At 41.2% G+C, this 23,023-nt stretch overlaps 1 long non-coding RNA gene across 2 annotated transcripts in view; it reads right to left on the minus strand.

Moving 5' to 3' along the window:
- The window catches only part of LOC144036737 (uncharacterized), an 83,976-nt gene that overhangs the window by 20,828 nt on the left and 40,125 nt on the right, over window positions 1-23,023 (minus strand). For both annotated transcript variants that reach the window (XR_013288720.1, XR_013288719.1), the window contains exon 2: window positions 2,451-2,504. This is a non-coding gene — a long non-coding RNA (uncharacterized LOC144036737). The remainder of the gene's footprint in view (window positions 1-2,450; window positions 2,505-23,023) is intronic.

Consider the following 23,023-nt stretch of genomic DNA (forward strand, 5'->3'; position numbering starts at 1 on the left):
ACAACATGCCTGAACAGAGCAGCAACATGTCAGTATCTGCTGATTTTAGAATTTGCAACAAAAACATTTATAACAAAGTTCTGTTTGAGACTGTTCCTTGTAGCTTCCCTTGCTAGCACAATGACTACATATTTACATCCGTCAACCATAGCATGTGCGCATTCGCAATGGACACCATTCAGACATGTCAAGGAAGCTGAAACATACTCAAAGTAACACGATAAGCCTAACTTCAAAATAAAGTTGCCAAATACAGTAATACAAACAGCAATGACAGCAACGCAAATCACCTTAGTGCACTTTTACTTTGAAGTTTGCCCACGCCGTGGCGTGATGGCTAGCTTGACTTCTCTTTTAGACGTTTCTTTAATGTAGTTGTGATCAACATTGTGGTTGCGACCAACATCAACACAACGCTATCTTCTCTAACTCACATTCAATCGCTAATTTAGGACAGTAAGAAACCACTAATTAATTACATTGTATGATATGGCAGAAGTCTCCGACGTAAGCGGCTAGCGGCTAGCTGTTAGCATTACCAACGAGTGTCTGGCTGATAGCTGTAAATGAGTTTGACAGCTACTACCTGGCTTGAATTTTTTTTCAATATTCTGGACCAAGGCTACTTTGTAATTCACTCTCCATGTTTAAAGGAAGGGAATTGCCTTAAATTGCACGTTGAGGTCTTTTCACTATTATTAAAAATAAATAAATAAACTTCCTCATTTATTTTATAAAACACTTTTGCTCATTAAAAACAACATTCAACTGAAAATGTCAAACATAGCCGTTTAGATTTTAGGTACACTTTAACCCATCTTGGTATTTTATACATGGACCATATATAAAATAAGAATGTTTCTGCCTCAAATTGCACTTAAAGTTGTGTTCATAAACCCTAAAGGGCTATATTAGACATTTTTAATTTTTTTAAATTTTTATTTAATGGTTAAAAGTGTTTTACAAAACAAATGAAGACAAAGTATTGAGTACTGATCCGAAAAACAACCCGATCCGCGACTTAAATCCGTGATCCGATCTGAACCGTGACTTTTGTGATCCGTTACACCACTAGATGTGATTGATGTGTGAAATGATTTGTGCGTAATAAGACTGTGATTGAGTTTAATTTAAATAATCACTTTAAGAATAATGACTACGAGATTGTTGTGATATTCTGCCAGTTTGAAAATAACCAATTGGAACACCACTGATAGGCTATTATTAATGTAATATTAATGTGATCTATACGTCTCTTTTAAAGATACAAAATAAAGTAACAATGTGTACTGTTTTGAATGTGTAAAGTACTTTCGTCACATAGAACAACTTAAGATGCATGTGGTCGGTACAGTGTGAATACTCTGACTAGCCACAATGCATTAAGTCTAAAAATACTGGCGATCAACCATAGCTAAAGGTCAACTGTAAAATGAGAACACAAATATAGGACGGCACTGAGGTTGGTACAGTCCAGTGCTGTATGGTGAGTATAACACATTCTCAAGTCATACGTGTACTCCAAGGAAAGCTAGAAGGTTGTACAGTTAACTCCCAGGGTATAATTCTAAACCATACAACCTACTACCTCAACCCGGATGCACACATTTTCTTATATTTCCGACTTCACACTTACATAACGCCATCGTGCTACAAATGTGTGATTAGAAAGTGTAGCACTGAATCTAGCTAGTCAGTATTAAAGGAAAAGGCAAAAATATATCATTTAAAGGCGATGCTCACACCACAATGACAAAGACCCACAGAGGCGAGCTTGTGCTGTCAGATTTGCCACAAGATCGGATCTACGGGTTTGCGCCACATGGTTATATAGCCAAAGCATAAAAATAATTCCACTCAACATAATCAGCAAGAACAACCGATTCATGTAACGATGCAGAGATTCAAAGTGACAACCAAAAAATTGTTAACTCATTTAGTCCCAAAAACGTATATGTACTGTTTTTTTTTTAATACTTTGTCCTTTACTCCCCAAAACATATTTATATGTTGTTGTTTTTATGCTAGAATATACAGAAGGCTTTGATGCAGCTCATGACCTGAAGAGGGCGCTTAAAGCAATGGTAGTTATTACAAAAAAAGGCCAGCAGGTCGCAGCATAGTATAAGAGATCGGCCATGGCCATGTTGCAACAAGCTCTTTTTCACAGTGTTTTCAACAGGTTTGTGAATAATGAAACTTAGCTATGTTCTAAAGCTAACTGTTGCAAAACGGAAAAATATACTTTTTTTCCTGATGAAAGAAGAGAGTCTAATCTTCTTTTAGTCGGTCCCATGTTCTGTGGGCCTTGCAAAATCGATCAAAATCCAGTAAAAGAGCCGGGAAAGAAGGGGGTTGTTTCAGTGAAAATTGCTGAGGGTGAATGATTAATATTCATCACAAATATGATCCCTGGTGTAATAAATGCTGACATGATAGCGTAAACGTACCCTTCATGGATGTGTTCCTCAGTTGACTGTCTGGCCAGGTTCTAGTTCCAGGCCCTAAAAACAAGAAGAAGAAAAAAAGTTATTTTTACTACTCCGGGGTGTATTTGCCACTTGTCACAACACATTTTTTGTTTCAACAATAATACAAGAACAAAGGGGGGAGGGGGGGACCAACCTTGGGTTAAAAAAATAGATCTGGTGCTAACTGATGTGTTTTTGGAATATTGTGGCAAAACGGTACCCACAAATCTGTTCTAACAGCAATGACTATAGTGGACTTACAATCCAAACCACGGCCACAGAACTGCGAGAGTTTTCTCCTCTCTGGCCGGCATGAATGTGACTGTGGTGAGAGGTTTATTCAACTTAGCCAAAACCAAGCGCGTAGAGAGCTGAGACAGAGAGAGATGCCAGTGTAATCAAGCATGCCACGCTCAGCTACCATTAACTGTGCCAGTGCCAGAGAATCATTCACAATGGAATATTCCGACAGTCGCAGTGCTACAGCACAAGAAGAGAGCAGACAATGAAATTGCCACAGTGATGTCGTCTGATTTATCATCTGAATTTTTCTATGCAAAAGAACAGCAGGAATTGAAGGACATTTTGCTCGAACCTTTCTAACGTGACCCCCCGTGCAAGAAAGTAGTTCAGCGGGGTGGTGTCCGCCATTTTCTGAGCAACAAACCAAAACAGGAGAGAAAAGCTTCACATAAACTTTTGCTACCAGCGTTAAGTCAGAATTCAGCCCTGTGCGCGCCTTTCATGCTGGCACAATTAGAAAATCAAGAGAGATCGCATGAGTTCCTACCAGAGAGCCATGCGCGGTATTTGGCTTACGCTGTGAAGACATCCTTTGTCTGAATCAAAATATTAGCCCCAGTCTGCCCTCTCCCAAAATCTGCCACTTTCTTGTTCAGGAGTCATGGCAACCCTTAGATGGCACGCCGCCCAGTACCCTGAAGAGCGTCGAGGTAGAGGCTAAAGTGGTGTTGAGAAGGAATGCTTGATGCCTTCCAAAGTCAACTCTATAGGCCTGCTGGTTACTTAAGATTTCAGGTTAAATGCCATGTTTGTTTGTTTTCAACACAAAACATGAAAGAAGGAGAGAAACTGTACCTAGTTATAAATATTTGGTGATGATAAAATGTTTATATACTTCTAAGGCACTGCAAACATAAAATGTTTCATATAAAATTAAGAAATTAACTAATAATCCTCAATTTAAAAATAATTCATAACAACCAGAAGATTACACCTTTAATCACAAAGGCAACTCCTTGCACCAATGACAAGTGTCCACTGCACTCTGCTCAGCTCGCATTAAAACAAAAATAGAACCAATAGCCTATAGAATGCTTCATTGGAAAGCAGACATACTAAATGACAACAATAGATGAGAAGAAATTAGTGTTTACTTTGAGGCAAGTAGCTAATAGCAAGTAAGAGACAAAGAAGAGCATAATACTGTCCAGACTCTTTAAAAACAACTCGAGATACTGTACATGTTTTTTTTTTCAGGGACGATTATTAGTAGTCAAGGAGGCCGATAACCGATATGTGAAGCCGATATTCATTTTGAGTAAAACGGGGACAAAATATTGGTGTCAACATTTTTTAAAATACAAATGCCAATCTTGACTTTGTTGTAATGTCTTAAAGCATTAATACTTATTGAACACATTTTCAAAATGTAGAATTATTATTAATATTATTTTCTTAACTCTTTCACTGCCACTGTTGTTTAAAGACGTCAAGTAAAAACCTACGCTTCACTGCCAATGACGTCAAAAGACGTCATCCAATGATTTATTTTTATTTTTTTTGAAACGGGTAGAGGAAACCCTCCCGCATGTCTGGTGAAAGTTTCAAGTATGTCTGTTGTGCATAAGGACTATTTTTGGCCCCTAGAGGGCAGCGATGACTCTCTTTTGACAAGATCGGGTGGGCGTCAGTAGTATAAAAGGCCAGGCGGGGCTAGAGCGTCGAGGAGTAGACGAGAGTTGAGGAGAGACGAAAAATGGCGGCCGACGGTAAGAAGCAGACCACGCTTGATCGATTTTTTGGAAAAGGAGAAGCATCAACCAGTGCTAAAGTGCACCATTATGATGACCGCGATGATGATGGTGATAAGGAGGTTGACGCCGAAGCTGCAGCGTTGACGCGGCGGCAGCTTCGTTCACGTCCTCAGGCCTCAGAGGCTAGCGGTGCTAGCGCCGGAAAACGTCGTGCACGACCGAGCACTTCTGCACGCGAGGACGTTCAATCCGACGAAGGTGATGATGATGGCGACAATGAGGTTGATGCCGAAGTTGCAGCGTTGACGCGGCGGCAGCTTCGACCGCGTGTTAAGGCCTCGGAGGCTAGCGGTGCTACCGCCGGAAAACGTGGTGCACGACCGAGCACTTCTCCGCACGAGGACGTTCAATCGGACGACGACGAAGAGTATCCTGAGTCCGATGGATATTCTTCGGAGGAGTGGGTACAGTCTGACCACGGAGAAAGTGATTCGGACAGTATTTCATCCGCAGAAGACGTCGAAGGTAAGCACAAACTTGCTATGAGATACTTTTCTAACACGCTGCTAGCACCTCGTGTAACGTGAATGTGCATTCATAGATCGTGGATCGTGCTCACAGCGACGTCACACTGCAAAGACGACAAAGAGAGGTATAAAAAAAGTGTTTTCAATACACCGCAACAACAAAACAAAATGCTCTTTCGATATTATTGTAATTGTATATATTTCTTTCAGCTGCAGCTCAGAGTGACGCTCCTCAGAGTGAGCAGAATAAAGGTCCATCAACCAGTGGATCCAAGAAAAAACGTAAATATATATATTTATATATATATATTGCATCACACTGATCTAAAATGAATATTATATGATATTGAAATGTATATTTGCAGATCCCCAAAAATCTGGCTGGCATGAAGCAGGCTGGCAGCCAAACTCCTTCCCCTTTACTGTGGAGCCAGGACCAAGAGGTGCCGCAGCAGAGCTGAATTCAACCCGGCCAGTTGACTTCCTGCAGCTCTTCATCACAGACGAACTTCTGCAGCACATTGCTGATCAGACAAACTTATTTGCACGTCAGTCAATGCAAAAACGGGCTGAAAGTCTGCCACACTGCAGGAGTCGTGCTTGGAAGCCAGTGTCTGTGTCTGAGCTCAAAACGTTTTTTGCACTCCAATTCCTCCTGGGTATAAAAACAAGCCCAGTATCGAAATGTATTGGACTCAGGACGAAATAGAGACGACACCATTCTTCAGTCGCGCAATGCCTCGAAACCGCTTCCAGCTCATCTGGAGTTTCCTGCACTTCAACGACAACGAGACGGCACACAGTTCAGACGACAAACTATTTAAAATTCGTCCTGTGTTCAATCACGTTGTAAACAAGTTCAAGGAACTGTTTCAACCGGGCAGGAATATTTGTATTGATGAGGGAATGATGAGTTTCCAGGGACGTCTTTCGTTCAAAGTGTACAACCCCCAAAAGCCGGTCAAATATGGGATCAAATCATACATTTTGTGTGACTCCCAAACCGGCTATTGTTTCAATATGCAACCCTATGTTGGCATTAGTTGTTCTCTCCCCGATACAGTGTTCAACTTACTGGATCGTCTGCCAGGAAATGGGTACACACTATTCATGGACAATTTTTATAACTCGATTGCTTTGTGTGAACGTCTCCTGGCAGCGCGCACCAATGTTTGTGGAACGCTGAGGAAGAACAGGGGTGAACCCAGTGAGATAACGTGCCTAACCAACACTGGCCTTGGGGTGGGGGGGAAACTGGTAAGGCACAACACAAATGTTATGATTGTGGCATGGCAGGACAAACGTTTGTTGAGGATGGTGACAACGTTTCACAAAGATGAAATGCGGACAGTGGAGGTGTGGCGGAAGGCACAAAAAAAAAAGTGCCTTTCGAAAAACCAATTTGTGTTGTGGACTACAATTCCAAGATGAATGGAGTGGACAAGATGGATCAAAACATCTCGTACCACCCATTCACACGGAAAACGTTGAAGTGGCACAAAAAGTTTGTTGCCTATCTTTTCCAAATATGCATGTTCAATGCTTACATATTGTACAAAAAAAAAAATCCTGGGACGAGTCAACCTTTTTTGGAGTTCATCCAGCAGGTGGTGAGAGGGTGGCTGTTGCCACAAGACCAGGAGGAAGTTGGGATGGAATAGCATGAGGAAGCCAGACAAAATACCAGGTCACCGTATTTTGATCCTGAAAGCCGACTTGATGGTAACATGGCCAATCACACGCTGGAACACATGCCTGCTACTTCCCGGAAAAAAAAGCCAGCAAGAAGGTGTCGGGTCTGCATGCGAAGGGGCATTCGCAGTGAGACAAGGCTGTGGTGCAAATCTTGCAGTGTCCCCTTGCACGCAGGCGAGTGTTACACTGTTTACCACACAAAAGTAAAATTTATGTAGTTCAAACATCCACACAATTGTAAATAATCACACATGTACTGTTGTACACCTTTGTAAATAGTTTGTCAAATTGTTACTGTTTTCTATGTAAATAAACTGGTTTTTTTGTTATAAAAAAGACTTTTTCATTGTTGGTGGTACTGTTTTATAGAAGTAAAGCACTATTTAGGTGTTTGTGGCATCATTCATGGACAAAAAGAAGTGTACAATTCACTGAAGTGCATGAAATAACATCGTTTCACAAAAAGCCGTTTTTCTCCACTTTTTGTTTCAAAACAGAGAATTTCGGTGAAAGTTACCATTTTCTATTGTTGATTACTGAAGAACGGAATAAGCTAGAAACAAACTTTTTTTTTCTGATGAAAGATGAGAGTCCAATCTTTCATTTGGTAGTATGTGTGTTTCCATAGTCCAAACACAACATTTTCTGTGGACCTTGAAAGATCACTCAAAATGCTTAAATCGGCTGGCAGTGGGGACAACCCGTTTCGGAAAACGTCTGGCAGTGAAAGAGTTAAGAGAATATACTTCATTTTAAAAAAAATTTTTTTTAAAAATGTTCAGGGAGCTCCTAAAGTTATCAGTATGTCTTACAAAGTTAAATGAAAACTAGAAACACATTTCTTTGTTTTAATGTTGAACAGAAACAAAAGGTTCCGAAGGTTCCCAGGGTCAAGAGCATCTCTTATGAAGTTAATATAAAAAATTTAATAAATAGTTCCCTGAGATTAAAATGGTTTTAGCTTCACCTTTTATCGGCTGTCATATTTTGAAAAAGGGCCAATACCGATATTCGTCAAAATGCCCAATATCGGCGCTGTAAATCGGCCAGGCCAATTATCGGTCTATTCCTAGTAACAACAATGACTCGGTTATTATAAATCTGGTCAAATTCGCAGATGTAAACAATTAAAAATTGATTCATACATTTAAATGATCTAATGTTGTGATGTAATGGTGACGCAACAACAACTAAAAATCATGATAAGTACGGAAGTGCCGCAGGAGTATGGAAGCGCAGTGAGTAACTGGTAAACCTGTGGCTCAATTACCGCTGTAGTGTGCAATTAAACTACAGTATGTGTAGGAGCCTCTGTGTCAACAGAAGCAGCCATCTGAATGAATAATTCAGAATATATTAATGTTTTGGTGAACATACAGTAACTATTGCTTGTGTTGACCTTATATCTCTTAAATACATTTTATAGGTCCTGTAAAGTGAATTGAAAGATTTGTTTCTGAATACAACAAACATGTTGAAATATAATTGCTGAGAATGTGCAAAAACTGAACTTTGTGGAGATATAGCTTTAAACTGCTTTTCAACTGTTTCACTTTTCCTGATTTAGTTTGTGGTCATGTCTAAAATAGTGATTTCAGCTCGGGGATGAATCAACCCTCCCCACTATATAAGAATTTGAGCTCATTGTTCACTTCCACTTCACATCTGGGACAAATGCGAGTTATTTCGCACTAACTGACCCATTTATACCACAACAGCATTCATTTAACTAGACAGCTATACTTACGCACTAGGGGTGGGAATCTTTGACTGTGTAACGATTTGAGTCCGATTTTGGGGTCTGCGATTCGATTCACAATTGATTTTCGATTCAGAACGCTTTTTTTATTCAAAATTATTTGATTGACAATAATTTCTGCTCCAATTTATAGATGTGCAAAGAATTGTCATGGTCTACTCCTGTCTGACTCGCTAATACTAATAAGCACGCTACTTGCGGCACGTTAATCACTCAAAAGAACAGCTAGTCATACAAAACGCTTCAGGAATATATACAGAGACGCATCATAATATTACTCACCGTCATAAGCTCTTCCTACGCTGCAAAAAAACAACTTATATTAGAATAACTTGATCGTGACTTTTTCCTTCTCTCTAATGTGGCTACAATGTAACAGTGTATCAGAACGTGCGGAACCACACTGCCCCCAAGTGCTCAAATCGTGTACAACATGAACAGCGCTCCCAATAAAGGCACACACAAACAAGTGCAAGACAGTATCAAATAATTTAAATAAAATCGATTTTGAGACATTTAAAATCGATACTGAATCGTACTAAAATGAGAATTGCGATTCGCGATTTTTTTTGGGGGGGGGACACCCCTATTACGCACCAAAAATGCATCTCCCCTGAATGCTGCAATTTGTAGAACATCTTGATATTGTTATATAAAACATCAAATGTATGCATTTTGTGGTATTCAGGTTACTGTAATATGTCGAAATGCAAAGCATTATGGGTATTTAACTAGCTGCTAGCAGGATGTATGTGCTCAAATGTCTGTCATTCAGTGTTAGTCAATTGTGCGGCTGTGTTTATAATTGGTTAAATGTCTTTGGTGCGTCTCTGTTTTGTTGACCGACACGGCGGCAACATCTAGCAGGGCCATGACCCACGGAAAAGCCAGCTACCCGTCCATCGGTTGAGAGAAAAGCCCCTGTTCGCCCGCAAGCTAACTCTTGTCGTGTGGTCTCTAAGTGCCCACTTCACAGATCTGTGATCTCACTAGCCAACTTTACATCATCCGCCTGTAAAGATCCGCTTGCAGTTCCTTACACCAGAAATAAAATCACTGTCTCATTTAACACTTAAGCCTAACTTTTGTAGGTGCTGCTTTTGAAAACCACTGCTTTAAACTTAATGATGGGGTCTTGCCAATAATTTCAATATACACAATTGAAACGCCACTGTTGACTTTTTGCAGTGATATATAACATTCATTGGTAAATGTTACATGGAAATATGGGTAGGCTAATAAGAATATTGCTGGTGTCAGGCTGAAACCTCCTAAGTCACAATTTGGTAAATTTCATGTTTTTTTTCCCAAAGATCTACTATATATTTTTGGTCAGTCCACACATGTAGGTGTCATTTTTACAAATTATTGACCAATATGAAGTGCGGTGCACTATCCATAAGCTGACTTAAAAGGGGAGCGGTCTGTGGCAGAGGAGAAGAGTGAATTGTGGGCATATTCTACCCATGCTAGGTGAGTGAACCAAGACGTAGGATGACTGTGACCTCCAAGTCTTGATTGACCCTTTCTGTCTGCCCAGTTGTTTGTGGGTGATAGCCTGAAGAAAGGCTTGCTGTGGCTCCCAAGGCTGCACAAAATTTCGTCACACACGGGATATGAACTGGGGGCCTCGGTCCAAGACAATGTCCAGGGGATTCCGTGGACTCTGAAAACGTGGCGGATTAACAAGTTTGCAGTCTCAAGGGCGGATGGCAGCTTTGGCAGGGTGACAAAATGAGCCTTTTTAGAGAAACTATCTACTACAGTCAGTTTTACTGTGTTGCCTCGGGAAACAGGGAGACCAGTAATAAAGTCCATGACACATGTGACCACGGACCTGACGGAATTGGTAAAAGTCGTAGCAATCCTGCTGGAGGTCGATGGGAAGCCTTACTGCAGGCACAAACTGAGCAAGCACTGATGAACTCGACGATGTTCCTCCGCATTCTAGCCCACCAAAACTTCTGCGCGATGAGGAAATGAGTGTGTCTCACTCCGGGGTGGCAAGCGACTTGCGAAGCATGTCCCCATTGATCAACTCTGGACGCAGATGGACGGGGATGAACAATCTCCCCTCCGGACCTCAGGCTCCATCGTAACGCTCCCACCACCTGGTCACTTGGAGCAATGGTCTCGTTGCTAGTGTCCTCCACGGCTGGATCATGGATCCTAGACAAAGCATCGGGTTTGGTGTTGGAGGAGCCATTTCTATAAGTCACGGTAAAGTCGAACCGTGCGAGGATCAGCGCCCAACAAGCCTGTCCGGAATTGAGTCGATGTAGGCCAGGTTATTGTGGTCCGTGAAGACTATAAATGGTTCCTTGGCCCCCTTAAGCCAGTGCCTCCACTCCTGCAGAGCCAGAATGATGTCCAGTAGCTCGCGGGTACCCACGTCATTATTAGCCTCGGCAAAACTGAGGCGTCTGGAAAATAAGGCACAGGGGTGGAGCCTCTGGTCGACCTGGACACGCTGTGAGAGGACTGCTCCCACTCCAGAGTCCGATGCGTCAACCTCGACAGCAAAAGAGAGTTCGGGATTGGGATGATTCACCACTGGTGGACAAGTGAATAAGTCTTTGAGTTTGGACAAAGGCGGACTCAGCTTTTGGGCTCCATTTAAACTGTACCTTATTTGACTTGAGTCTCGTCAGAGGTCCTGCTTTCTGGCTGTAATTTCGTATGAAGTGTCGATAAAAATTAGCGAAGACCAAAAACTGCTGTAACTGCTTTCTTGTGATCAGGGTTGGCCAGCCGATTACTGCTTGGATCTTCGCCGAGTCTGCTCTTAAGTGACCCCTCTCTACAATGAACCCCAGGAATTGCACTGACTCAGAATGGAACTCGCATTTCGCAAGTCGGTTCTCCAGCAAGCATTGTAACACCATTCTGATATTCTGATATTCATGTTTATTGAGATCTTTGGAAAAGATTAAGATATTGTCATGGTAGACAAAACAAAACTGATTGAGCATGTCTCTCAACACATCGTTTATTAGCCATTAAAAAATGGCTGGGGCATTAGAGAGTCCAAAGGGCATGACCAGATATTCAAAGTGACCTAACGGAGTCTTAAATGCTGTCTTCCACTCATCCCCCTCTTTGATCCTCACCAAATGGTATGCACTCCGCATATCTAATTTTGTGAACACCGTTGCGGTCTGTAAGGGAGCGAATGCTGAATCCAATAGCTGTAGTGGGTATTTATCTTTGACCATTGGTAAGGCCCCGGTAATCTACACACGGACGTAAGGTTTTGTCCTTCTTATCAATGAAGAAGAACTCGGAAGACGAAGGACTGATCAAACCGGTAGCTAGTGACTTAGTTATGTACCCGAGTAACACTTCCTGCTCAGGTTGGGAGACCTGGTACAGTTTGGAATTTGGTAATGGGGCATTCGGGATAAGGTTTATAGCGCAGTCATATGGACGATGTGGAGGCAAAGATTGGACTTGGTCTTTGCCGAATACTTTTTTCAAGTCATGATACTCGGAAGGAACGTTATTCAACTCAATGACCTCGAGACTAGGTTTGTCTAATGGTTAGCAGACTTCAGGCAGTGGAAATGGCAGAAAACACTCCAATTCTGTCAGGGATGTCCCAATTAATGTCAGGACTATGCGTATTTAACCATGGAAGGCCTAAAACAACAGGGGCAGATTGCGATGGCATGGTCAAGAAGCTCTCACTATGGTTGTCGGAAAGTTTTAGATTAACTCTTTCACTGCCACTGACGTTTAATGACGTCAAGTAAAAACCTACGGTTCACTGCCAATGACGTCAAAAGACGTCATCCAATGATTTTTGATTTTTTTTTTTGAAACGGGTAGAGGAAACCCTTCCGCATGTCTGGTGAAAGTTTCCAGTCTGTCTGTTGTGCCTAATGACTATTTTTGGCCCCTAGAGGGCAGCGATGACTCTCTTTTGACAAGATCGGGTGGGCGTCAGTAGAGGCGGAGCTAGAGCGTCGAGCAGGAGATGAGAATGGAAGACAAAGGAAAAATGGAAGCCGGTCGCGAGGAGCTCACGCCCGAGACGTTTTTTTCAAAGACCAAAAGCATCGCTGAAAAAGCACATTGTTGACGACGATGATCATCATCGATGATGAAGATGAGGGTGGTGACTCCGTGGTTGAGAAGCATTGACGCGGCAGTAGAAGACGTTAGATGGAGCTAGATGGAGGAGGGAACGGGCAATGGCGAGCGTTTGCAAGCAGCTCTACACTTACAAGACGAAAGGCATCGACCAACGCTAAAATAGTACATTGATGACGACGATGATCATCCTCGATGATGATGAAGGTGAATCCGAGCTTGACGGTGAAATTGGAACCGCTGACGCGGCGGCTATGATGGTGTCGTAACGCGGAGCGCAACCGAGCACGCACAGGCGGACGTTCGATCGGACGACGGAGAGTGCCCCGAGTCCAATGCATATTCATCGGAGGAAGTGTGTACAGTCTGCTACTTGCTTTTTATTCCCCGGAAAAAAAGGCCGTCAAGAAAGTGTAACGTTTGCACGCAAAACGGACCAATGTGAAAGTGAAAGTAAACTGTTGTGCGAGTCCTGGCGTCTCCTTGCACGCAGGAGAGTGTTACAAAAGGAAAAACTGTATTTGAAACATCCACATAATTGTAAGTAGTACCACAGTTGCACACATTTGTAAATAGTTTGCGAAATTGTTTTGTCAAATTGTTACACTGTTGAATGGAAATAAACGTATTTTGCAATCAAAAAACACTTTTTCATTGTTGGTGAAAGCGTTTTACAGAAGTAAAGCACTATTTAGGTGTTTGTGGCATCATTCATGGACAAAAAGAAGTGTACAATTCACTGGAGTGCATAAAATAACATCGTTTCACAAAAAGCTCTTTTTCTTCGTTTTTTGTTTCAAAAGAGAGAATTTCGGTGAAAGTAACCATTTTCTATTGTTGATTACTGAAGAACGGAATAAGGTAGAAACAAACTTTTTTTTCTGATGAAAGCTGAGAGTCCAATCTTTCATTTGGTATGTGTCTTTCCATAGTCCAAACACAACATTTTCTGTGGACCTTGAAAGATCACTCAAAATGCTTAAATCGGCTGGCAGTGGGGACAACCCGTTTCTGAAAACGTCTGGCAGTGAAAGAGTTAAGGGGAGCTGAAATGCGGGTTACTTCAGCCAGAAGGCATCCGTCGAGAGGTCTTGTCGCTTGGCCTGGCTGAGATTTCCTCCGCCAATCTGCATGGGCTCCTCTCCATAAACTTGGTCTCTCCTCACTGGCTGTATGACAGATGTCGCAAGCCCGGGACCACCTCCAGGATTCGTTGGGACTGTCCCGGTGGTACGCAAGGGATAGCTTCATGCGACGTTCTCTCCACCGCTCCCTCAAGCAGTTGTCCAGTTGTATGGCGAGAGCGATGAGTCCTTCCAAATCAGTTGTGTCATTCCTGACAGCTAGCTCGTCCTTTACTTGCAGTGTCATCAAAACCGCTTTAGGCTGCCAGTATGAGTTCAATGGAGTAGTCCGCAACAGAATGATCTCCTTGGGCATAATCCATCAGTCTACTTCCAGCCTCCTTGCCCTTGACAGGATGATCAAAGACATAAGCGAAGTGCGTAATACTGGTTTGGCATTGCTTACTGCCATACCCCAAGTTTCTTTACCCGTAAGTAAACTCATCATGAACGCGACTTTGGTATTATCTTGAGAATAGGTAAAGGGTTGTTGAATGAATTCACCGCACAACCCGAGTTCACCCCCATAGCGAGACGGATGTTGGAGACTTGGTTTGCGAGGTGAACCCCCCGATGTGTCCCTGGACGAAACATGCGCAGATAAAGCATCAAACTGGGTTACTAATGAGTTTAGCGCCTCCCTAAGCTCGGTCAAGGACTGCTCATGACGTCCAAACCGTTGTTCCCTTTATTGTCTGTGGTCACCTCTCATAGGCTGCTAATTACATCAGGCAGTTGCAACACAAAAGACACAGCCTGAGAGGACAAACATGACAGCTGATGGAAAGGCCATCTTGGACTCAAATTTGTGGTTAAATACAAATTAGGCATAGATATTCACCATAAAATATTGGAAAATATTAATTTTCATGAGAATATGTTTGTTGAGGGTGAAATCTTTCAGCAAGCGCCAGAATTTTCTTTTTTCCCCCTGTATGTCCATATGTGTAAGGATACGCTCTGCCAAATGTAAAAGATGTAGGATAATTTATGCAATCGTAGTATCTAAATATTTGCATTTACGTAATTTCGCAAGGAACATATCCCAAAAATAGTGTTTTTGGACTCTTGTAGCTTTCCAGTAGCTAGTTGACCGGGTTGTTCACCCAGGTTGTGATCCTTGAAGGTCCTAGATATCATTTCTGGTGCAAAACCTTTTACAACATTCCGTGTCTGTTTTTTCACTTTGCCCACTAGGTATATGTTGACTTTCCACTCAGTTTAACACCAATTTTTTTTTAGCATTTGGGATTTTTTGTTGCACTTTTAAGTGATCCAACAGAACTGAGTAGAGGATGAAAAGTTCATAAAAGTTATTATTTGTTTTTTTATTGCAGGAGCCATATTTGTGTTGCCACATTGTTGCAAGCAGCAAAAATCTGCAAAAAGTATCTAACAAGTACAAGGCAATGCAAAGCCTTTATTGAACTCACACTCATATACAAACAAGAGGGATGAGATACATCTAAACATGAACATAAATGCTAACTTAACTCAATGGTAAAATTTTATTGCATTATTTTCTCTTACAGTATCAACACTGTCACTGTCCAACCAAATTATGAGCAGTTGTGAACTTGAACAAGAAAATAAATGTTATGTGATGACATGGGTTGATTGAGTCATTTTCTCTACCAACTAACAACTAGGCTAAGGTAATGATTATATTCAGGGCTTGTGTCAGAAGACTTTGGTATGCTCTCACTCTGAGAGCTAGGTGTTAATAAATGTGACTAATTTTAGTGTTACTAAAATTAGATTATCCATCCATCCATTTTCTTAACTGCTTATCCTCACGAGGGTCGCGGGCATGTGGGAACCTGAAGAATTAAAACAGGTAATCCACATTTTTGCCAAGTACGCAAGAATACTGGTAATGTTAATGTGTATACTGTTGTTTTTGCTTCAGAAGATAAATATTCAACGTGTGGCTAGGAACTGCAAAACTCCTTGTCCTTGATAATTATTCAAATACTCATGCCATGGGATCTATCATGGCACAATCCGAGACAGTCTTCCAACACAATACGACCACATAGGTCGATCGATTGTAGTTTAGCAACCCCTATCGGCCATGTAATTAGCAAAAAAAAAATAGTAAACTGAACCATAAAGAGAGTTACTGGGGCTCAAACCCGGGTCATCTGGTCAAAAGACGTATGTCTATCTGACTGAGCTAACAGGCCAGTACTTGTTTCTGTGTTGACGACATGTTTTGTAACATCAACTATGCTACAACCTCAGCCTCTTCCTAACTTCAACTATTAGTGTCCCATGTAAAGACGTAACACGTACAACCTCACTGAAATCCTAATACTAACCCCAACCATTAGTATTCCAACCATTAGTATCCCATCCCAGAAGTGACGAAGAATTCCCAAGTGATGATGAATTGAACAAGCCAAGTAAAACACTGCCGATAAGTTGAAACTGAAAAAAAGAGAACTGAAACTGAAAACCAGAGAGTTGAAGCTGAAAATCTGTGACACTCGATAAAAAGAGCGTAAAAATAAATAAATCTGCACATTGGCATTGAAAAAGCCATCATAATACAACAAAATATGCTTAAAGAAAATAGTTATTTTTTAATATCTGTATTTTATTTTTCAATACAACTTTTTACAATGCCAATACTTGTTTCAATGTCAATGCAGCTTTTTCCACAATTACTTTTTTTTTCAATAGCAAACCTTATTGTCAGTGTTGTGGCTTCATATACTCGTATATGCTGAGCACCGTATGTCTAGTTTTAAACTAGCAAAAATGAGCCCTTTAAACAACATCTAAAACAGTCACCTTTTTGCGGGGTTGGGGGGGTCATTTCATATCCTAAAAGGCAGCTGACCAGTGTCAAAATTCAAATTAGAATGTGGTAGCAGGGGTAAGAAGAGCCCCCTTGGGATGGGGTGAACCACTACAAACCAGACAGGGGTGGAAAAATTAGACCGATTTTCCAACCTGTTCAGACATTATGTGATAGATGTGTGGCAATTTGGTTGTACATATAAATATGCAATGGTCACATATACAATTATTACTTCTTCAACAACCTCAGACATTTAAAATGCCACAAACAGAAAATGCCGACATAAAGGGATATGCGGGGTCGCGAATACGCATGCGACTGATGTAGACGTATTGGGTTAGTGCTCCTCTCCGTGACTTAAAAAAATTATATTTTTTCCGACGTCAAGTCCCAAGTGTGTGCCCTGGCATATTTGGAGTACAACTGACTGAAAACTCGACATGCCAAAGTCCAGTGTTCCGAAAGGGAGTAAAACAACAGATGGCCAAGCAACTGGAGCTAAGGCTAGCACCATCGATGGAGGCGAGCCTCGTGATGACTCTCTGTCTACATCAGGCGGGTTCCCGGATAAAACCTTTGAGATGTTAGGGGAGCTGGCTATGGGAGTGGCTATTGTGCAAGGAGATGTCTGAGTCAGTCCTGCGCTACATAAACAAACGCTTTGACACGTTTGAAGTGAAGTTTCAATCACTTGCAGCTTCACAAGCTGACTTACAAGCCCGAGTGGCTGGACAAGATCTAGCAGCTAACGAGTTGGATACACGCATGTTAACGCTCGAGGCTAAATGCACCGAGCTAGGAGAGAGCAATGCCCGACACGTGACAAGGTTCTCGACCTGGAAGCCCGTTCCCGGATGCATAATGTGAAGATTGTGGGAATTCAAGAGGGAGAAGAAGAAGGCAGACCCACCAAATTTATATCAAAGTTGATCCCTAAACTGCTTGGCGAGGAACACTGCGCATCCAGTGAAAGTTGATCGGGCACATTGCTCTCTCCAGCCCCGTACCTTCTTGGCACGTATTCATCACTTCCAGGAGAAGGTCATTGGAGTATAAAGGAAGCAAGGTGCTCATCTTCCCCGATTACACCAAAGAGGTGATGGCTCAATGGCGCGCATTCAAAGATGTGTTGCAGGTATTGCGTGACGAAAGGACGAGACACAATTTGCGCTACCCGGCCAGGCTCTACGTTTACTCCCGAGATGGTGGGACGCCGAGGATCTTCGCTGACCGGACTAAGGCGGCGAAGGCCCTAGGAAAGAGTACGGAACCGCAAGGAGAGTAAACCTAATATATACTCATATTTATTCCCTTTCTTTCTTCTTTCCTTTCCCCGTCCTATATCGAGTTTATATACATTTTGTATAGATGAGCGACTTTACATTTTGTAGCATCTGGTCCATTCTACCACCATTTGAGAAAATTTTGGTGCGATAATGTTAGTCATATGCACACATCATAACTGGACTGTGGAGGAATATGTTGGAATTTGGGACCACCTTAGTAAGTCGCTGAGTTTGTTTGGTTTGAATATTCTGTTTTGAATAGTAAGAGGGAAAGATTGGGGAAAGAGGAAATACATGAGGGGGAAAAAAAAACATACTTTCTTGTTTGGTTAATCAATTATCCAAGTGACATTATGGTTGGTAGATTGTCACAGAGAGTGAACTAGAGGTGATTAGTTATTCGCTTAGTAGCTCCTTTAGAATGTTTACGGGTTGTCATGTGCCATGTTTTGGTTGGCATAAGGCTGGGTGGGTCAAGGTTCCCTCCCAGCTCTTTTTCATATGACTTGGTTGAGAGAGACACTCGGTATGGTCAATATCTATGCAAAATTATTATTATTATTTTGATGAGTAGAGTGGTCAAATTTGTCAATTTTGATGTCAATGGGCTAAATGGACCCGTCAAGCGGAAGAGAGTTTTAACTTATTTGAAGAAGCTGAAAACAGATATTGCCTTTATTCAAGAAACCCACTTAACGGCACTGGAACATAAGAAGTTGAGGAGGGATTGGGTGGGTCAGGTCATATTGGCATCATTTACCTCCAAAGCTAGGGGAGTGGCTATTTTGATTAATAAGAAACCCCAATTACAATTGTCGAAACTATAATTGACACATTGGGAAGATATGTTTTACTGAACTGTCAAATATATTCGGAAACTTGGACTCTCCTAAATTTTTATGTGCCAAATTATGATGATGATATGTTTATTCAGGAAATATTTCTCAAGGTGTCAAGTGGGCGGCGGAACATTCCAGTGGGGGTGACTTTAATTTCTGCCTGGATCCTCTCCTAGATAAATCAACCATGTCAGTTTCTAAATCTAAAGCAACCAATACTACTATGCAATTTATGAAGGACTTGAATTTAACTGATGTTTGAAGACATATGCATCCTCAAAGATGGGACTACTCCTTTTACTCTTGTCGCCATAATTCTTTTAGTTGTATTGATAATTTTTTGTTGTCAACACAGTTAACTCATAGAGCAGTAGATTCTGAGTACCTATCTAGAACGCTGTCAGATCACTCTCCTCTAACTCTTTTAATTTAAATGCCAGAGAAACCTACAAACAGGTATAGATGCTGTTTTAACACTACTCTTCTTCAGAGACCAGACTTTTGGAAATTTATAAGAGACAAGATTGAGCTGTTCTGTGAGACAAATTGTGCTTCAGCCTCTAACAGTTTCATACTATGGGATGCATTAAAGGCCTTTTTAAGGGGACATATAATTTATTATACCAAAAGTATTACAAAAGAAAAATATGGCTGAAATAGAAGAACTAGAGGCAGACATTTTGAAGCTAGAAAAAGAGAACAAACCAGCTTCCCAAAACACACCAAATTCTGTTGACTAAAAAGACTCAATACAACACATTGCATACTTATAAAATTGAAAAGGATATCTTGAGGAGCAAGCAGAAATACTGTGAACTGGGTGAAAAAGTACACAAAGTCTTATCTTGTCAGCTAAGGAAAGAAGAAAGCTCTAGAATGATAAATGCAATAGAAACTGAAATTGCCAGTATATCTACTCACCCGACAGAAATCAACGACGCATTTAAACAATTTTATGAGCATCTGTACACCTCAGAACCACCAGAAAATCCGAATGCCGTTGACACCTTTTTATCTGCTATTGAACTGCCTAAATTTAGCCAAGTGGAACAGCATGATCTTGACTTAGCCTTTTCATTAAAAGAACTAGAGGAAGCCTTGGGTTCGTTGCAGGCGGACAGGTCACCAGGGGAGGATGGATTTCCCCCAGAATTCTACAGGACATTCAAAGATTTACTACTTCCACTTCTCATGGAAGTTATTAAGTTGGCCTCTAAAACTCAAGCACTTCCTGAATCATTTTCAATGGCTATAATTACTGTGGTTTACAAAAAAAATAAAGATCCGCTGAAATGTTCCTCATATCGGCCAATTTTCTTATTGAATGCAGATTATAAATTTATATCTAAGGCTCTAGCTAACAGATCCGTCAATATTTGCCTCATTAAATAAATCCAGACCAGAGTGGCTTAATTCCAAAACGCTCCTCAGCTAATAACCTGTGTCGGCTCTTCAACGTTATCCATTCTGTTAAATCTGACAGGGAACCAAGCATAGCCTTGGCTTTAGATGCGGAAAAAGCCTTCAATAGATTAGAATGGCCATATCTATTTAAAGTGCTGGCTAAATTTGGATTTGGTCCATCATTTATTGGGTGGGTAGGGACTCTTTACCACAAACCACAGGCGAAAATGAGCACTAACGGACAGACTTCTTCCGCGTTTTCTTTAAACCGGTCAAGTCGACAAAGATGCCCTTTGTCCCCTGCCCTTTTTGTCTTGGCAATTGAACCCTTGGCTGAAACAATTAGGCAAGACAACAACATAAGCCAAACGGTTCACAAAATGTATCTCCTAGCGCAGAGGTGGGCATCGAGGGCCGCAGTCCTGCAGGTTTTGCGTGTTGCCCTTCTCCAACACAGCTGATATATGATCAGCTCATCAGCAAGCTCTGCATAAGCCTGATAACGATCCTGTTGATTGGAATCAGCTTGTGTTGGAAGTGAGAAACCCACAAAACCTGCAGGACTCCGGCCCTCGAGGACCGAGATTGCCCACCTCTGTCCTAGCGGTTGACATTATTTTATATCTTAAAGACCCTGGCGACTCTTTTTCCAGACTGCAAACTGTACTGAACACATATGGTAATATCTCAGGTTATAAGGTAAATTTGGAGAAGAGTGAAATCCTTCCACTGAAGGACTTTGATTATTATGTACTTAAAGGTACTACTCCATTCGGATGGCCTGCTCATGGTATGAAATATCTTGGAATAGTCGTAGACAGTAACCTAAAAAAATGTGTATAAATTGAATTATGTTCCGCTGCTTACGAAAATTGTGGAGGATCTACGTACGTGGATGGGCCTGCCTCTGACTCTGATTGGAAGAGTCAATTGCATCAAGATGAATGCAGCCACGGTTGCAGTATCTATTTCAATCTATACCCATTCCATTACCACAATGCTTTTTCAAGATTTTGAATAGTCATGTCAGACAATTTATATGGCATTCTAAAGTACCCCGGATATCGTTGGCAAGACTGACCTGGGACTATGGTTTGGGGGGTCTCCGTCTTCCTAATTTTAGACACTACTATCTAGCGGCACATATGAGGTTAATATCATCCCTCTTTGAGGCCGGTGGGCCTCCTTCTTGGGCACAGATTGGATTACATCCCCTAAAGGATCATTTCTGATGTGATTTTGTTTATAAACACAATGTAAACTAGACATAGACAATCCAATACTAAGACATTTAATAAATATTTGGTATGAGGTTCACAAGAGTCTTGGATTGACAGTGGGACTGTGACCTAAAACTTCACTAAAACAAAAACAAACTCATTCCTATGACTCTTGACAATAAGATTTTGGATATGTGGTACCAGAAGGGTATCGAAAATTTAGAATATTGTTTTGAAGACGGGAAATTCATGTAATTTGAACAATTGAAGAGTAGGTATGGCTTGCCCACCCAGACTTTTTCTGTTATCTCCAAATACGATCATTCTTGAGGACTAGCTTGGGTCCTGATTTGATTTTACCTGCTATGAATAAGATTGGAGAATGTCTTTATGAAGGGAACCAACTCAAGTTTATTTCAAGAATGTATCGTTTGTTGATGACTGGGAGTCCAAAGCCAGGTTTACATAAGTCTAGGTTGAAATGGGAGTCGGATCTCGGTGTTGCAATTGATGAGCATCCGCATGGGCGGATTTGTGTTAGAACAGCCTTTCTACTATCATCAATGCCCGATATAGACTGACAAATTATAACTTCCTACACCAGTTGTATCACACTCCAGTAAAACTGCATTCTTTTAAATCTACTTTGTCAGACTTGCGTTTCAGATGTGGTATTGAGGTTGGCTGCTTTGTTTGTACTTGGAATTGTGTCAAGGTGAGGCCCTTCTGGCATGATATTTGCTCCATTTTAACCAGGTTTTGTACAAGTTACTGTTCCGCTGGACCCTGTAATATGTTTATTGGGGAATTTCAACTCAATTAGTCATTCTCTTAAAAATGTCTAACTTAAGTTTCTTAAGATTGTTTTATGTGTAGCCCAAAGAATGCATTGCGATAACGTGGAAATCCGACTCCCCTCCCTTTCTTGATAGATGGTGAAATGAACAGCTGTGTGCCCCTGGAAAAAAAATACTTATTGTCTCAGACAACAATATGCCATGTTTTTAAATGTTTGGCAACCGTATTTAGACCATATTAGTGGGATAACTGCTTCAAATGACTGGCATGTTGTCTCATATCATAGTCAAATGCTGATCTTTTTTTCTTCTTTTTTTCTTGCTCTGGGGGTATTGTTTGTTGGGTTAAGGTTGTATGTTTATACCTTACCCGGATTGTTGTGTTTGTACAAATTGCTGAAAAATCAATATAAACTATTATAAAAAATAAAATAAAAGCATATGCAAAATAAATTAGGGATTGTCTACACTGTCTGAAGATGTTCGTATTTGAAATGTACCAAACTCTGTGATACACGTCAGAGTCAATCATACTGGAAACCAAAAAGTTCATTCGTGTTGTTATTTTCAATAGGCAACCTAGTTATTTTTTACCTAGATTTTATCTCCATTTATTTAATGTCGCCTCAAGCCATCATAGAAAAAAAAGAAAGAGTCAACAGGTCCACTTCAGCACAATTTTGTACAGTTAATGACATATCACATACATGACATTGATAAAAAATAAGACCATGGTGAAATGTGATATTCTACTAAGAATATTTGATGTGATTCAAGTATAGTACTGTATTTGTTAAGGATTTACGGTATACAAACCATGTTCGGGAACAGCAATGAGAAGCCTTAATGTGGGTTTGATCGAGCCCCAGGGGTTTGGTTGAGTCTGTCAGGGGTTCGGCAGAGGTCAAGAGACACACCCAACTCATTTGATTTGTGATGTTATGCCCCCGCTTGGCCAACATTGGCTGCAGGTGATTACGCTACATTGCAAGGCCTATCTGTGCTG

The sequence above is a fragment of the Vanacampus margaritifer genome, chromosome 16 (assembly GCF_051991255.1).
Source record: "Vanacampus margaritifer isolate UIUO_Vmar chromosome 16, RoL_Vmar_1.0, whole genome shotgun sequence".
Lineage (NCBI taxonomy): Eukaryota > Metazoa > Chordata > Actinopteri > Syngnathiformes > Syngnathidae > Vanacampus > Vanacampus margaritifer.